Source organism: Tachypleus tridentatus, chromosome 1, assembly GCF_004210375.1.
Source record: "Tachypleus tridentatus isolate NWPU-2018 chromosome 1, ASM421037v1, whole genome shotgun sequence".
In the NCBI taxonomy this organism is placed as follows: Eukaryota; Metazoa; Arthropoda; class Merostomata; order Xiphosura; family Limulidae; genus Tachypleus; species Tachypleus tridentatus.
Window position 1 is genome coordinate 37,212,306 of NC_134825.1, and position 18,712 is coordinate 37,231,017.

An 18,712-nucleotide genomic window follows, 5' to 3' on the forward strand; every position below is an offset into this window, starting at 1 on the left:
GGCCTAAAATTCATGAATAATAAATATTGGACATTTTTTTATGTAATAATTCAACTTATTATTACATTGTGCAAGCACTATATGCAATACTGATTCAATGTGATTTTCATGTTACATCTTACATGCACATATCTACAACTACTTCACTGGTTAAATAATACCCAATTCAACATGCATGTAATCCATGCTGGTAAATAGGACAGAGATGCCACAACTAGAGAACTTGGGTAACAACAACTACAGCTACACATAAAGCAACTACAGGTGGGAAGAATGCCTTACCTTCCAAATTAACTCTTAGACCCCATCGTTCAGCCTCCTGACGAAGCCACAATTTTTCAGCCTCTAAGGAGGCTTTTCCTGAAGGGTGAGAACATGACTGCTTGTGTGCTGCAGTGTAAGTTTCACAAGAAGCACAGAAACAATTTAGAGTACCTTCTACATGTTAAGTTACACGAAGATGTACTGTTAATGTTGTTCAGAAGGGTCATATGAAGAATACATTATCATTTAACATCTTTGTTAGTTTTTCAGAGACAAGAATAGTTATTAGCAACATTAAAACTATTATAATAAAATTAAAAACTGGTTAAATGCAAACAATAACAGGTTAATCATATTTTAGTACTAATTACTAAAAGCTGTTTCAACTCAAATAATTTTTCATTGGCTGGTCTGTTTAGTAAACTGCTCTATATCATGCAAGTACTTGGTTGAACTTTGAAACAAAACTTCCATTTAAACAGTGACAGTTTTAGTGTGCCTGAACACCCACACCATTTCATGATAAAAACATCCACGTATTGATCACAAGCAGCTAAAATTGTTGCAGATTTCAGTACAAAATATGTTAAGCTCATTCATTGAACCACTGATGGAAATGTTATTAATTACCTTGAACTTTGTCTTCATTACTTCATGTGCTAAAATTATTTTGCCTAAACAGAACTGATAAAACTTATCAAAACTCCAATAATTAATAGATTGAATGGACAAAAAGATCACAGAAATTTCAAATTTCTTTCATGTTATGTCTATTTAATTTCATATTCAAGGTTCAACATTAATTATACAATAATACCAAAATCTCAAAATTAAACAAAGTTGGTACTACTGTTTTAATAATATGTACCATATGGAAATTATCGCACATTATAACTTTCACTGTTATGAAAGGGCAAGGATTTGTAAGACTGAAGTCTTCCCCAGTTTTCAAACTTAGTTATTTAATATATTGTGCATACCTGAACTCCATAAATGTTGTAAAGTGCAGAACATTACAGAGAAAATCTTGCTGAACATTGTTCATAACTCACCCACAAAAATTAAACATTTCACTAAGTATTGACATTCAACTTTCATTATTTGTCTGATTCAAAGATGATTGTCACACCACCCTGAACACTTTATGATATGAAAGTCTCTGGTCTTCATACCATTTGAGTTCCAGAAACAACATACCAGATACCGTGTATGAAGAACATCTTATTTTTGCAACTGCATAGCATAAGCAGTACCAAGCTAGTATAAGTTAATAATTCTGACTTTTCTATTGAATCCTGACACAAAGAAAGTAAACTTCTTACTTGAAACATTGTAGAACTGAATCTTTGAACTGAGAGGTTTATACCTTCAAAAGTCTTATAGTTCTCACATGTACTGTATCCTCACCTCTGAAATACATATTTGGAATTTTTCTGTACGTACATTTACATACTATTTAAGGCTACGAAGGGTACATCACTGTTCCCTTCTGCCAACAGATCCTGTGCAAAAGGACAGATGTTGTTAAATATCAGTTCTTGATAGCTGATAAATCTAAATTTAAAGTGATACAAAGATTACTGTGGGATAATTAAATCAAAACAAAAAAGGGGACAAAAACAACAGTAAATGATAAACAATGTTTCAGACTGGGTTTCAGACACTAATCCTCTGTTATTTTGAACTCTGATGGAACAAAATGTCTGGAACCACAAGAGTTTATGAAATTGAACATTTGGAATGAACATCATATAACAGATTGATAGAAGCTTATAAGTGTTGAAGAAGTTTTCTCCTCTGTGTAAGTACCTTCTTGGATCATCATTACATGATCCTGATAAGAGCTTTCTCCTTTAGCTTCCCATTTCACATGGCATAAGATACATCTGTGATCCTTCAATATAACTCACTGACATTTTGCTGAAACTATTTGGTAAGTCTTATAATTCAATATGAAAGCAATGGAACAAAATATTATTAGTTTAATAAGTACACAAATGTCACAATTTCACTGAATAACAGCTTGTAATGTGCTTGTTAGTTTTAGTGCAAAGTCAGATAGTGGGCTAGCTGCACTGTGCCCATCATTTTAACACTGTCTTGTTTTCTTCCTTTAACCAGTAACAAATTGCTACATCTGTTTTTACACTAATTTTAGTGAAGATTCGATAATTTTGTGGTAAGTTTATTCTTGAATTACTAGAATAAATCCATTACAGGTAAAACAACTTCCACAAAGATTTACTTTTTTGGGATGGCACTTGTAGGCAAAAATTCCAATCTTACAGACCATTCTTCTGAGATAATCTTGAGTAGCAGAATAATAAAGATTAATAATTTATAAACAATGCTATCACACATAGTGTTTGTAAACTGGATGATAGATACTACAATAACATCATGCTGAAATAACTGTACCAGTATTTGACTTAGGATTAAGCTTCATAAAGGTAAATGTATATATATTATAAATTTCATATGTATCTAAGATTTTGTAATGTCCTAACAAAGATATTAGAAGTATATATATATTGGTTTATATATTTATCACCTGAAAATTCAGAAACAAAAATGTATAATTATTTTACAGTTACTGTTAACAAACAATACTCATAAGCTCACAGATACATTTCATGCAATAGCATGACTTTAGAATCTCGAATTTTTGTCACAATGACCTTAAATAAAAAGTATACATTTTTTTCATTAAAATAATTTTATTTTAAATTGACTTTAAAACTAAAACTGATACAGAGATAAAAAAAGCTTATTGGATTGCTAATCTTAATACTATTCAACCTAGTGGAATAAATCTAGATCCTGGAATCATTGATCTTCGACCACTGGTTTGTTCACTGTCAGAAAAATAACTTTTGTTAATTTATTTTATCCTACAGTGTGAATTCCCACTGTTTACTCCTAATTATTATAATACTTAAAATTTATTTGTTATTACTTTTCATGCCTGCCTTCAGAACTTTATCTGCTTTACTTATTTTTTTTCAGTCAGTCTCTATGTGTCAAATTTATTTTACTTTAACAATACTTAAGTATAGTTTTTCATGACCATTTGTAAAGCAAAACATCTCTAACATCCTCTTACATAAAATTCTCATTTAGAGTCCCTGTTGTATTAGAAATGAAACACATTTAATAACAGTACATTAAAAAATACACAAAAACATTTTCAGGAAATCTAGGTGACCTTCATGACATCACCCAACTCCCTTTATACATTACTCATTCAGTTGCCTCACAATTCCCAGTTTACTCCTAAAGAAGAAAGGTGCACTTTTTGAAAGCATTTGGGTTATAGGTTTTTATCATTTTAAAATATAGGACTTCTAGAACTTGCATATTTTTCTAACATCATATACATATCAGTAAATATATACTGCAACAAGTGAAAGGTCACGTGTACTTGTAAGGCTACTTACTGGTTTCTGAATAACAAAGTAAAATGTTATTTCTTGAAATAACACATCTAAAAGAGAAAACTTAATAACTACTGCTTATGGTCATTGAACAAACCTTTATTCATTCTGAAAGTACAAGTACATGACAGAAGGCACACTTAACAGTAACAGTGTTTAGTAATTTAAAAATAGCGTTTGTTTTAGATTTTTCATGCCAAGCTATGTGATACATTAGGAGAAAGATAGTTAGTTAACAATACCCACTGCCAACCCTTAAGCTACATTTTTCTGAATGAATAGGTAGACTTGACCATCACTCTTATATTATAGTACATCCATAGTTCCAAATTTCAGAGATTGTTTCAGGAGCAACAAGCCACAAACTTCTAATTCACAGTCTGATGATGCTAACCATTAGGCTATAACTAGCTTCAAAAAATGTCTATCAAAACATCAGATAATACCTACATATTTAAATATTTAGCTTAGGAATATCAATAATCAAAAATTAATGAAGCTTAAAAGTGGAGAAAAAATATTTAGTTAATAAAATGAGAACAAAAATAGTTTTAAACTTACGAGATAAAAGACTATCTGGTGGATAACGAAAGGCAAAAACCCAATCTTCTTCAATTTTTAACACATGTCCTGTTATACGTGCATAGTATTCATAATTCTCTCGTCCAAAAAGGTTGCTAACCCCAAAGTTGTCTATCATAAACTTCATTATTCGAGTTGCTACCTAAACGAAATGATGAAATAATAAGTAACAAATCTGTGTTACTTAATTATTGTATGTTATTTCTAAACAAAAAGGAAAGTGTTATTTTTATAAATGAAACTGGAAAAAACTAATAAACTTGAATAATTTATCTAGAAAAGTTATTAATAAATGAAGAAAAATACTGTTCCTTTTTAACAAACTGCAAAATTAAAAAAAAATAATGGAAATATAACTTAATTTGTTTCTTATTATTTTTTCTATAATGGTCATAAATAACAGCATTTTATAAAATAAAGAAACACATAATAATGACATTTGTTTACTACTTCATCAAAGTAACTGAAGAAATGAATATATGTGTGTATATATATATACACATGATAATGAATAGCACTAATTTTAAAAATATTACAAAATTATACCTTATTTTTATTAAGCAGAAGCACAAGGTTTTGAGATCAATCAAACTTTTACAGCACATAATCTTTTATTCCTTTATTCAAAAGTTTTAGTTAAATAATAAAAATACATTTTAAATGCATTGTGTGAAATGATAAAAGTAAAATATTTTACAATAAGATAAATATTTTTATCTTTGAACAATAAGAGTAGTTGTGGTGATTCACTAGAAAGGAAGGTACACAAAATACTGTATTTATAATATTTCCTGTGAATCTCTTAAGATATTGAAATGTACACCAAAGAAGTGGTATTAACACTATACTTAAGCCTCAAACATCTGTATAACCTTACATTTACTCTTACATTAGTGATTCCTCACTGTTTTGGTCTAAAGCCCTCCCAGATGTACACTGTGTATACTCTGTGCATCCCTCCTGTACTATTAAATAAATATATAAACAAACACACATGGATTCTGGTCAGAAAAGTACACAAACTGCAAGTGTTTCTCACCAGGAGCTCAGCTTGGCAGACCCCTTGTCATGCTTGGAACCATTCTCTGTTTGATAATCATGATTTAAGGCAATGGCTTGACAAAAAACTCTAAACACATACAAACTATCTCTTGTACATTTTATTTGATTCTACCTGTATATTCTAAAATAACTGTCAAATGTGTATGTTTTCTTTCTAACTCTACTGACAGATTCAAAAGTATTTTTGATATAAAATTATTTGGTTAAAAGCTGGTTTTTAAGTACCTGGAAAAATACGTTAATGATTTGAATTAATGAAAGGACTTTTATTATGATACTGATTTATTAAATATTATCATCACAAAAGGGAAAAATACGTTTAAAAACTTTAGCTGCAGTATATTCATCTAATAGTACTGAAAGTTCATCTAAAGATTTAATAAAATTAACTGTTCAGATGAAATAAATTACCTTTCAATTGATGCTTCATTTTTCCTTTTATACTTAATGATGAGAATGGTAGGACAAGAAGACACAGAAAATTGATTGTATTGATGCTTCATTTTTCCTTTTATACTTAATGATGAGAATAGTAGGACAAGAAGACACAGATATAACTTTGGACAGAATAAGAGTCATCTTCAGTTAAGACAGTTTCACTTTTATAAGAGGGAGGTTCAAAGATGGAATAGGTTGCTTTATATGTGATGGATACAGTAAATTTAAGAAAGTTTATGGGAAACTTAATTAATTTTTGAATGATAAGAACAGGCTTTGTGTGTTGTATTTTTACTTTAAAGTTTAGTTTAATAAATGATATTGGCTAGATGGACCAAGAAATTCCTTGCTGTCCTTAAGTTTTGTTAGTTACAAAAGCCCAAGAAAATGAACTGAGACTGTTGTAGCCATAGCTTTCTTTGGTTATCTCACACAGTTTTGTAAATACATTGCATTTTTCATGTTCAAATTTCATGAATCTTTATAACACTTGTAAAACCTTTTCATTCTCAGCTAGATAATATTAAGGATTAATCATTCCCACATTCAAAATGGTCAATAACCACTTTCACCACAAAACCACATTTCAATCTACAGCACAGTGTGAAACTGTCTTGTAGTTTAAGCACAGTTTTAATGCATAGTTTACAAATATTATTATACTTTATGCTACTAAAAATATCTTTTATATTTCCTGCAAAAAAATGTGTTCCTTACTGACATCCTCTTTCATTTTTAATATTTTTTTAGTTTAATATCTTAATAAATTTTCAGCAGTTATAATGTAGAGTTAAATCAATAAAATATATCTTTTAGCAATAACAAATATTTTAATCATATTTAGAGTTTTCACTTATGGTAAAGCTTAAAAGTGAGAGAATTCATTATAAAAGTGTTTGTATATACTGTTGTCTCTCTAAAAGTGAGAGAAGTTGTCAATTTTAAAATTGGAAAAAGTTTCAAACCTAATAATTCTGATAGAAGCTCGAATGACTAAAAACCTTCACAAAAACAAGCAGAAGCTATATGTGTGATAATCTCTATCATTTATCGAAAAAAAACAGTAAAAGTTGAAATTTCTTGAAAGTTCAGTTGTAGTTGCTCATAAAATTGATGAAAAAAAAAGAAGACATAACTAGTTTGAGACAGTCTGGTTCCAATTTCGTACAAAGCTACATAAAGAGTTATCTGTGCTAGCCATCCGTAATTTAGCAGTGTAAGACGAGAAGGAAGGCAGCTAATTATCACCACCCACTCCCAACTCTTGGGCTACTCTTTTACCAACAAATAGTGGGATTGACCACAACTTTATAATGCCCACATGGCTGAAAGGCCAATTATATTTGGTGTGACATGGATTTGAACCCATGATCCTCAGATTAAGTTTGAGACAGAAATTCTTAAATATTTGCCAAAAGACACCAACTTTCCCCAAAAATGAAATCTAAAATGCCCTAAACCTTCAAAATTCTATGCACTAGTTTCAGTGTAACATCATGAATTGAGCAGTTCACAAGTGTATATTTAATCTCATTATGAGAATTTATTAACATCCTGGTATGTACTTCAAATTAGTATGTAGTACTGCTTTATCTAATACCTTCAAATAACACATTTTCCAAAATCTACAAATTATACAATACTATTCGAAATAGTTAAGATACTACAAGGTTTTCACATATTTGTACAATTATGTAACACAATTACACCACTCTCAGACACAGCTTGTTTAAAAAGATAGATAATTTATAATAACATGTTAAATATAAAGTTGCACTTCAATTAATAAGTTAAAAATTATGCTTAAAAACGTCTGCCTCGTTACTTTCTATGCTGGTGCACATACAAAGCATTTTGTCTCATAGAAACAAATATTGATGCTTTTATCAGCATTAAATATTTTTTTATACATTGAAGTTTTAAGAAGGAATTTTTTTTTACCAAAATCAAAATTTTTTAAAGATTTCAACCACACATCTACTTACTAATTTAACAATCAATACAAACTAAAGAACTTGATTTAAAATGAAATTTGACAAACTGTTGGAAAACAATAAAAGGAAAAATAGAATTACATGAATAATGCCAATTTCTCATGAATTAAATAAGTAAAATAATAATTAATACATCTTTTATCAATACAATGCTGTTAATTAAGTTTAATTAAAAAGTTTAGTAATGCAAAATTTTGCAAAACAAAATTATACTTATGGTGTAGAAAGACCAATTTCTATCCTTAATTTTTTTTGTATTTCATGTGACTGAATACTGTAGAATATAGAGCACCAGATCAGTAGTATGCAACTGGTAAAGTAAGACTTATGAATCTTCTCATACAATAATTTCAAACTAAGGTACAATAAGCAGAAGAAAAAAGAGGGAATAAGAAAACTTTATTTGTCTACTCAACTAAGGTTAACTAATGACATAGCTTGTAGTAAATGGAATTCAATGTGTTGTATGTACATAAGTAACACACAAATGTGCATATAACAAAAATATATGATTCACACATATTCAGCTCCTCTAAACCTTACCGTTAAAAATATAAGCTTTATATTACCTATGCAACAAATTGCTAACACTAAGAAAGTATATCATTACATAATATGAACTAATAAAGATATGATGCACAACCAATCACAGTCCTAAAATGATACTGCACAAAACAGCATTTATATATATGCAAGGCACAAGTTTGAGTTATCCTGTGTTTCTCTAATTCTATAGCTAGTTGACAATAAATTCTCTCAACTATAATAAAATATAAAAAAGTCAATATTTCCTTCTTTTATAAAGCAATAGATTTTTAGCTTGATAATTACAAAGTTCTCTAACCATTTCTGAATTTGACAGTAGATTTATTAAAAAGTAGAGGACTTATTTTTAAAATGTAATTGAATAGTTATATTATGAACATTAGACACTGATCTTATGACTGATTATTTTACACTATGAATCACTCTATAAATATAAAACAATGCTACATCAAATTCTTAAATATTTTCTGAAGTAAAAGCCTGTATTAGTAAACATAACTGTCTTTATGAAATGTCAGTGACCAATATTTATTTTAGAGGAATCTAGCATAACAGATTTATGAGCTGTTAATAGTTTTATTGAATGTTCTAAATTACAAGCAGTTACAATAAACAAACACTTATCAGTAAAACAATGACAAAAGCAGCAAAATTTACTTTAAAATACAAGAGTAACAAAAAGTTCTACAAGCAAACAAATAATTTCTTTACAAGACATTTAAGCAGCTGTTTTTTCTTTAACCACAAAGTTAATTTTAAAATGTTAATTTTAATTTTGTGGTTTTCTTTAACCACAAAGCTAATTTTAAAATGTTAATGTTTAACCCAGACAAACTCTGAGAAATTTACTATTTAACAGTCAAAAATAGCATATATACATATGTAACATTCTTTGGTAGGTACCTAGATATGTTTATTTGACATTTATCAAAAACAGAACATTTTAATTCTCATAATAATTGTAAAAATAAATCAAATATATTGCTAAAATGTACAAAACAATTTCTACTAGCCACATACACAGGGATATGTTTCTAGGCTTTCAAGTTGATGAAAATATTTATTCATACAATAAAATGTATTATGTATTGCAAATGTCATGTGTTTTTTTCTGTTATACTGTTCTACTTTTTTATAACAGCATATCATCTTATAAATTAATAAACTTCTTTGAAATGCTGAGTTACAGGTGCAATAAAACTATTAAGTTCTAACTGGTTCAGAAATAAGTTTAGTAGTCTTCCTTTTCTGAAATAGATTTTAATAAATTTCTTTCCTTATAAAATATCATAAAGTATCTATCTTTTCTGTTCTTTGTTTACAAAATAGTATATACTTTATTTTGAAACATTAAAGGCTGAAGTGAAAGACTGGTTACACACAAAAATGAAGATAACAATTTCAACAAAACTGATACATCACAGGACAATTTCTTCAAAAGTTTTGTCATGTAAAGGTTTATGTATTTTATTTTAGCTAGCACAATGAACATAGTATGAAGTGGTAATACACTGGTATAAAATACATTGTGTTCAGTTTCTCTCAACGTATTTGAAATTTACAATGAAAAATATTTCAAAATTGGTTTATGCAATACTGAAATTCTGCCTCATTCAAAGTATTCATGTAACTGTTATATAAATAAATTTAAAACATAGGTAACTGTGAACATTTTTACTAACTTTACCCCAAAACATTTAAAACTACTATTTACATATCTAAGGATATACTGTTAGAAACTTTAAAGCAGATAAATATTACAGTTAAGTTGATGGATAAATTCGCATCTACAGGGTTATTTAATATTTTGTACACAAGAGGGACTCCTCAATAGCCATAACACTTGAAATTCTTTGAGGCAGAATCCAAATAACTTAATCTATGAGACATATTTTCTTCCTTTTTATTAGCTGCATGTTTGTGGCCAGCAATATCAAACATGAGACTCACATGTACTCAATTCAATTTTATTGCTCATCCATAGATCCTCTCTACCTGCCTACCCTCAAACTGAAATTCTCTTAGGCAGGATTAATGTTTGTTAATCTATGAGATTTGGGTGTGGTCAAATACATAAAGTGAAAGGGTTTCACCTTCTAAGTTCAAAATTATAATTAAAACTCAAATTGGTCAAGAGTTGACAGAGCTATAAACTAAAAGTTTGTATCATTCAAAAGAGACAGAAAAAAGTCTTTTCTTTACTATTAATTTTTAATACATCAATACAATTATAGCTAAGATGTAGTCTAAACAAATAAAAATAAAGTTTTAAAATAAGTTTATCATACAAATTTTCTTTATTTATAGAGCTTTTAACATCCTAGTGAAACATTACATTTTATTCAGCATAAAACATTAACCTTTTCCTATACTGAAAATCTATTTCTGATACTTATAGTCATCACTCACATAATAGCTTCTGTTGAATCATGCTTCCATATATTTGTACAATTTTCACTCACACTAACCTTGATACTCCAATTTACCCTCATGGGATTTTACATAGTACAGCTGTGCTCAATCATGAAAATAACCAAGTAACCACAACTCTCCACCAATAGGTGCATAGACACACCCTTCTTGTATATTTGATCTCCTCTGTGGTGTAAAGTAATCTCATCACCTCAGAATTAGGCAAAAAAGATGCACTGAATGTGAAAAGGATGGGTGACAAATGGGAACAGAGGTGAGTACCTATTAGAAATACACTACATGGCCAAATGTATGTGGACACCCCTTCCAATTAGTGAGTTTGGCTATTTCATCCACACCCATGGCTAACAGGTGCACATAATCAAGCATACAGCTATGCAATCTCCATCAACAAACACTGGCAGTAGAATGGGTTGTACCGAAGACCTCAGTGACTTTCAACGTGGCACTGTCATAGGATGCCACCTTTCCAAATCAGTTTGTCAAATTTCTGCCCTGCTATAGCTGCTCTGATCATCTGCAAGTGCTGTTACTGTGAAGTGGAAAAGTCTAGGAGCAACAACAGCCCAGCCATGAAGCAGTAGGTTGCACAAGGTCACAAAACAGAGGCTGCAAAGTGCTGAAGCATGTAATGCATAAAAATCGTCTGTCTACAGTTGCAACACTCACTACTGAGTTCCAAACTGCCTCTGGAAAGCAACATCAGCAGAAGAACTGTTTGTCGGAGCTTCATGAAATGGGTTTCTATGGCCAAGCAGCCACACACAAGCCTATGATCACCTGTGCAATGCCAAGTATAGGCTGGAGTGGTGTAAAGTACACCACTATTGGACTCTGGAGCAGTGGAAACTCGTTCTCTGGAGTGATGAATCACGCTTCACTATCTGGCAGTCCGACGGACAAATCTGAGTTTGGTGGATGCCAGGAGAATACTACTTACCTGAATGCATAGTGCCAACTGTAAAGTTTTGTGGAGGAGGAATAATGGTCAGGAGCTGTTTTTCATGGTTTGGGAAAGGCATTTTAGATCCAGTGAAGGGAAATCTTAATACCACAGCATACAGTGGAATTCTGGAGAATTGTGTTTCCAATTTTGTGGCAACAGTTTGGGGAAGGTCGTTTTTTATTTCAGTATCACAATGTCTCTATGCACAAAGCCAAGGTTGGTGTGGAAAAACTTAGACTGGCTTGCACAGAGCCCTAACCTCAACCCCATCAAAAACATTTGGGTTGAATTGGAACACCGACTGCGAGCCAGGCCTTCTCACCCAACATCAGTGCCCAATGTCACTAATCCTCTTGTAGCTGAATAGGAGTGAATCTCTGCAGCCATGTTCCAAAATCTAGTGAAAATCTTTCCAGAAGAGTGGAGGCTGTTATAACAGCAAATGCGGGACCAACTCCATATTAATGCCAATGGTTTTGGAATGAGATATTCAACAAGCACATATGAGTGTGACTGTTGGGTGTCCACATAATTTGGCATTGTAGTGTACATTTTCAGTGTAGGAAAATGTTAGCTTCCAATACAATACCTTACCTCTCCTCACATAATAGCTAAAACTGTACACTGAAATAGTGAAGGGATTGGTGCAAAAGTTACCTTGAAGAGCACTCTCTGGAAAGCACCTGAAGAGAATCTATGAAATGTGACACCTTAATAAATATGGTCACAACCATGGAAGAATGCACCTCATATGCACGAAGTATGCTCGTCACCTATTGTCAACATACTTGTCACTAAAGGGAGCATAAAAGTAGTACATCCAGCCTGTAACTAAATGTGTCAGATTGTGTAGAGTGGCTAGAATATATAAGACCATATATGATGCACCAATCCCAGTTCAAAACCAGATGGCATTGGGTATTTGTCTTCTGGGCCACAGAAAGAAGAAGATACCCACTGTATTTACCTCAAAACCAGGAAGCAGAAAAAAAAAAACTTCTGTTCTGAGAATTCAGCCAATGCACATGTGCAGACCCAGTACACAATAAACGACAGGTCATAAAGGAATCCAATACTGAAATAAGTGCAGGAGGGGAAATGTAAATGTGGTGGGTTAACTTTGGTTCAAAGTAAGTGGGTGTTGAAATTTTTTTTCTATTGTGAGGTAGAAGGATGGTCCGTATCAATCATACATGTGAGAATTTATATTGGCTGGTTCTACAAAGATCCAATACCAGACAGCCAAGAACCAACTTTCAGGATGCAATAGGATGGGGAAAACCAGCCAAAAGTATGAGCTGTATGTGGTAGATTTGATTGATTGATTGATTTAGTGTTTTATGGCACAAAGCAGCTAGGCTATCTGTGCCAAACATCCAGTAAAAAGGTAAAAATAAATTAAATGTAGTAAAATACATAAAAGGAAATGAAGGTAAAACAAAACATCATTGAAAAACAGAAAAAGCATAAAACCAATGTTGACACCTATTCTACAATGTTAAGAGAGAAAGCAGAGTAAGAGAAGTTGTAAAGGACTTTCTCTAACAAAATGGTAATGATCATAACCCGCCAGGAAGACTAACAGGTAAGTACAAGAATCACTGTCAGTCACCTGAAGTTGGCCTTTCCAGTCCTGGTTCTGGGTTATGTTGTCATAACAGCCATTATCAAAAGGTAAAATAAGAAAAGTGTAAAACCCATATAGCAAAATCGTAATAAATATTAGCCAAATGTCCTGTAAAAAGGTAAAAGTAAAATAAATTAGTAAAATTCGTAAAAGGAAACAAAGGTATAAACAAAACAGCAATTAAAACATAACATGGCATAAAACCAATGTCGACATCCAGTCTATAAAGTTGTAAAGGACTTCCTGTAGCAGAAGGGTAATGATCATAACTTGCCAGGAAGACTAACAGGTAAGTACAAGAACCACTGTCAGTCACCTGAAGTTGATCTTTCCAGTCCTGGTTCCAGTTTATGTGTCATTATGGCCAATACTAAAAGGTAAAGTAATAAAAGTGTTAAATGACATGCAGCAAAAGTGTAATAACAACTCTCCAGGACGACTAATGGGTAGTTCAAATGGATGGTTCAAACAGCAGCGTTAATCACCTGAAGTTGGCCTTTCCAGTCCTAATGTCGAGTTATTTAATGTTCTGGCCATTTTACAATGTCAAATTGAACTAGAGAGATTGAGACTGAAAAGGGAACCACAATTAAAAAGGTGTAATGAATAAATATCAAACACTTAAATGAGGTTAAAAAGATTAATGGCCATTAAAAAACTAAAAACTTTATCAAGGTGGACAGTGTCACCATCACCAATTACACTGTCAAATATTACAGACAAACCCTGGGATAGAACATGTTTAAAATAGTGCCGTCATTGAGAGTCATAACGATAGCAGGAAAGTAAAATGTGGCTTACAGTGATTTGAGTGTTACACAAACTACACACTGGTGCATCAGTTCCAGATAAAAGAAAACGATGAGTTAAAAAACTGTGACCAATGCGTAGTCTAGTTAGAACAACTTCCTCCTTCCGAATCTTATGGAAGCTAGGTGGCCAAAGCCCAATATCGAGTTTTATTTGAAAAAGCTTGTTGTCACGTTGCTCATGCCAAGTGGACTGCCAGCTGGCAAGGAGCCGAGCCTTGAATACAGAACCATAGTCCATGTACTAAATAGGCACAGTGATGATAGTGCCAGAGCAGATAGATTTAGCTGCCGTGTCTGCAAGCGCATTCCCGCAAATGCCAACGTGGCCTGGTATCCAGAAAAGTTGGATAGAAGTACATGTTAATGAGAAATGGGCCATTCAGTTTTGAATATCAGTGAGAACAGGGTGTGAACCAATGTGAAGCAATTCCAGGGTCAGTAGAGAACTACGCAAGTCAGTATAAATAGTGCAGTCGGAGTACTGCTCAGCTTCAATATGATCCAGGGCAAGAGATATGACATACAGTTCAGCAGTGAACACAGAAGCTGTAGAACCTTCCCTGGGAGGTCCCCTCACCACGTACAGGAATCCATACTGAGGGGATGAATGAGGGAGGGTGTGAAATCATAAGACACAGGGGAAAAAGAAAGAAGTAACAAACCTGAGAAATATTGTCCAAAAATGCAGACAAAGGACAAGGGAGATCAAAAGAGGTAGAATGGGAAGGCAAAGGAAAGACAGGAGGCAGTAAAAGGGTGTCCAAATGTTTCTCTTCGAGAACATATTTTCCAGGAAAATGAAGATCAAACCAAAATTCTGGAGATGTAGCTGGTCACATGATAAGACTCTAACTTGCAACAATGAGACTTCCTCCACTGAAAATATGGAACCTGAAGGAACAGAAATAATAATTGTTGTTGGATTAGTAGTAACAAGTTCCCATACCAGAAACCTTTGTAGTTATACTAAATTCAGAGTTATTTATGGAGAAAGGAAAAGCTTTACACAAAAATATTTTTAGCAAAATAAAAAAGTAATGACAACAAACTAAAGTTGTTATTACAATAATGTTTAGTGAAATTACACATTATGATATGAAACATGGAACAAAAAGTGAGCACAAATTAATATTGGAATGTCCAATTAAGAAGTAATGAAAGCACTCTTTAGAGTATAGATGAAGTCAGCTGCACTGGGAGGGTGTGTCGCACTCTTATTGATGGAGGATTCCTGAATGTTCATGGAGCAGTTGTAATGAAACTACTAAGAATGTCAAGAAACAGAATTTTAATTAATATATAAATTAGTAGATGGAAAAATAAGAAATATATGACTCCAAGTAGATAACAGAAATACAGCAGACAAAAGGACGTTGTAAGAACTACACTACCAAGTAAGGGTGAGACTAACACTAGTTAGATATATATATTCCATGACCTAAGAAGTATGGGAACTAACAGTTATGATTACCAGTGCTAAACACATGTAATTCCATGAGAGAAAACAACCAATGTTTATCATAAATTATTGTTAGAAGACAGTGCTTCATAAAAAATGAATAACAGAACACTGAAGAGAATCAACTAGTGGAAAAGAATCTGTTAAAAGGCTGTAGTTACAGGGTTTGTTTCTATACACTCTGAAGAGAATTTACTAGTGGAAGGGTATGTGTAAAAAAAGAATGAAGTTACATGGTTTGTATCTATACATTCTGAATTAATAATCTTAGGTTTTTATGCCAGTGCCAACAAATAATTACTGTAAGATAATTTCATAGAAACCAATTAAAATATGGTTATATTGTTGTTTGATAAATTATTCTGTTTGTACCAATTAAGTTGAAGAAACTACTTGTGAAAGTAGATCTTCTAAACTTGTTGAGAAGTCATACAAGACAGAGAAAATTGTGTATAAAACATTGTGTTTTCAATCCTGGAGATATCATGCTTTGGCTGATCCAGCCTGTCAAGCACACCTGCTATCATAGATATAATACAAACCCACAAAGAAATTTGTTGCACAAACTCTTTGTAAGTAATGCTATCTCTAATCTAGTCTAACAGTATTTCACTTTTATACTATATAATTTCTGAAGACAGAAAAGTGAAAAACACTAATTGTATTGAAGATTTAGTACAACTAGTAAAAGATATCACTGAATTGCTAAGAGATGTATTGGAAGATCTTCTAACATAATTGTATAATAAAAACAAATTTGAAAAAATTTCTTGTATTACTTTAATAGATTATCTATTCAGTGTTGTATACAGCCACACTAGAATTGATTAATGAACACATCAGTATCCATACAAAGAGTTTCACGGTTTTGATTTTTAATTATTTCAAGATAATGTTAGAAGATTTGATGTAGAGAAATTGATCAATAGTCTGTAATAAAAATTATTTTTTTTTTAAATTACAACTGTTACTGAGTGAGTTCTTCATTCCACATGTAAATTCTTCAAGTTGTTGGCATGTGTGCTTAATCTATGACTCCATAGAATAAATTTAAAACAAATTAATTTGTAACTTGTGTGAAGTCAAACCCACCAACTGTGCCTATGAGCCACTTGTTACTCATTTGCATGTTGCAGCACAGTTATACTATGCAAGGATAGATGGAAAAATCAAGACTAGTGACAAAAAATTGTGCAAAAAGAGTCTAAAAAAAGTTATTATATGAAAGGGTATGAGGTATCATGTTGGAACTGAAAACTATAGTATTAAGTAAAAGGACCAGGAGGAAGTTTCATAAGCAGTAGTAAAAATCTTAAATACTATTTGTGCATTTTGATATGTGGATATTTGGAGGCACATTTTTACACTGAAATTTTGATGTATAGTGCATTTTTTGGACTTAGTGCAGCTTAAGGTAATGGCAAAATTTGTTGGAGTAACACATATATTGCAATTCATGAGGAAGAAGACCAAAGTTAAAAACTTTTCAACAGATTCTTCTAAAGGAGTTCAACAATTATTATTCCAAAAAATCTAATTTAAAAATAATAACAAACCATTAAAGGAAGTTGTATATAAATGCATACGTTATCTGATGAAACACTGCTAAATTTGTTTATCTATCTATTTTAATCACTTTCATTTCTAAAAATAATGTTGACTGAAGACTATTCTGGAACTTATATGTTGTAATTACATCTAATGTGAACCTTTTAACAAGATACCCATCTTAGATAGATACTATAGCCAAAATGACAACATAATTCACAGCCTACCAAAAGGAAAAGAATTCAGAATCAAAATAAAAATGGCACTCCAGAAAGCTACGAAATATAAGCCTCACTAAAATACTACCCTAACAGAAGACGCAGCAGCCCTCATTTCCACTCAATTTTAAGTTTTGATAGAAAATGGAAGCACCAGTTTTCAGAGGGGAAGAGAAAGTAAGTATCTACTGGAAGTACATTTTCAGTGTAGGGAAAGTTTAACTTCTGATACAGTGCATTTCCTCCATTTATATAAATAACTAGAATCCACACTGAATAGTGCAAATAAAAGAAAGAAGCATTCTTTGAAAACAACCAAAGAACCCTCTAACAGAAGAGATCCTCATATTGGATTAACTTACATCAGTATACTCTTTGCCCAGTGTGAAAAAAGGTGATAGAGACATGAACAGAAAATAGGAGGAGTACATCAAAAAGGAAGAGAACAATAGTTGGATAGGGATCTGAACCACCCAATTCTGAATCACAACTCTTTAGATGACCAGAAGGTGGGTGAGAGGAAAAAGGATATGCCTCAAGGTGTAAGATGACTAGGGTAAAATGATCCATACACAATGTGTCAACTCCATCAAATATATTAATAAGGTAATTGATATTGTGAAGAAAAACCTCCAAGCAATACCCCATCTCAGCAGTGAGTGTTTAGTGGCAATGAAATACATAAATATTTAATCATCATGGCCTGACAGTGTGGATTTGATTAGTTGAAGAATACCTGATCAGGCACCACTTGCCACAGAGCTCGATCTGTACTGCAAAAAAAAAGGGGAATCCCCTCAAAAATAAGAAGTATATATACAAAAGATAACTAACTCAGTTGCAGATTCATGAAATTCTGAAGTATGGCACCAGGTGAAAGACAATAACCTGACAAAGAAACAGTGATCCAATGTAGAAAATCAGAGATGAATGTATGTATTGCTGTCCACATGCCCAGTTAACGAATGTTTTCCAAGACACAATGGAGACAAAATGTCAAGGAAAAGAAAAGATGTCTAATCTGGAACAAGTTATGGGAAGAAGAAGACAAGGAAGTACAAGCCAACTAAATTAAAAGCTGAACACAAATGATAAAAATGGAAGGAAGAAGGTCACAAACAGATGATATGTGCTGCAGAATGAAGATATTAGAACTTGCATCATGAAAAGAAGCCATGCAGGCAATATAACAATGAAGAACACATACATGACACAGTTTTCTGTCCAGATCAGGCCAAGAATACAGGTTGGAAATGAAAGGAAAGGAAATCTATGAGGAGTAGAAATTACCATCAAGAGCTGCAAAGGTACTGGGAAGGAAAAAGATCTGGATATAGGAAAACATATGT

At 32.0% G+C, this 18,712-nt stretch overlaps 1 pseudogene across 1 annotated transcript in view; it reads right to left on the minus strand.

The window, feature by feature from the left end:
• Positions 1 to 18,712, minus strand: part of LOC143246281 (uncharacterized) — a 166,683-nt pseudogene that overhangs the window by 40,961 nt on the left and 107,010 nt on the right. The window contains exons 7-8 of the transcript XR_013025900.1: positions 4,260 to 4,422; positions 283 to 360 (exon numbers count right to left, since the gene is read on the minus strand). The product of XR_013025900.1 is annotated as an uncharacterized LOC143246281 (transcript). The remainder of the gene's footprint in view (positions 1 to 282; positions 361 to 4,259; positions 4,423 to 18,712) is intronic.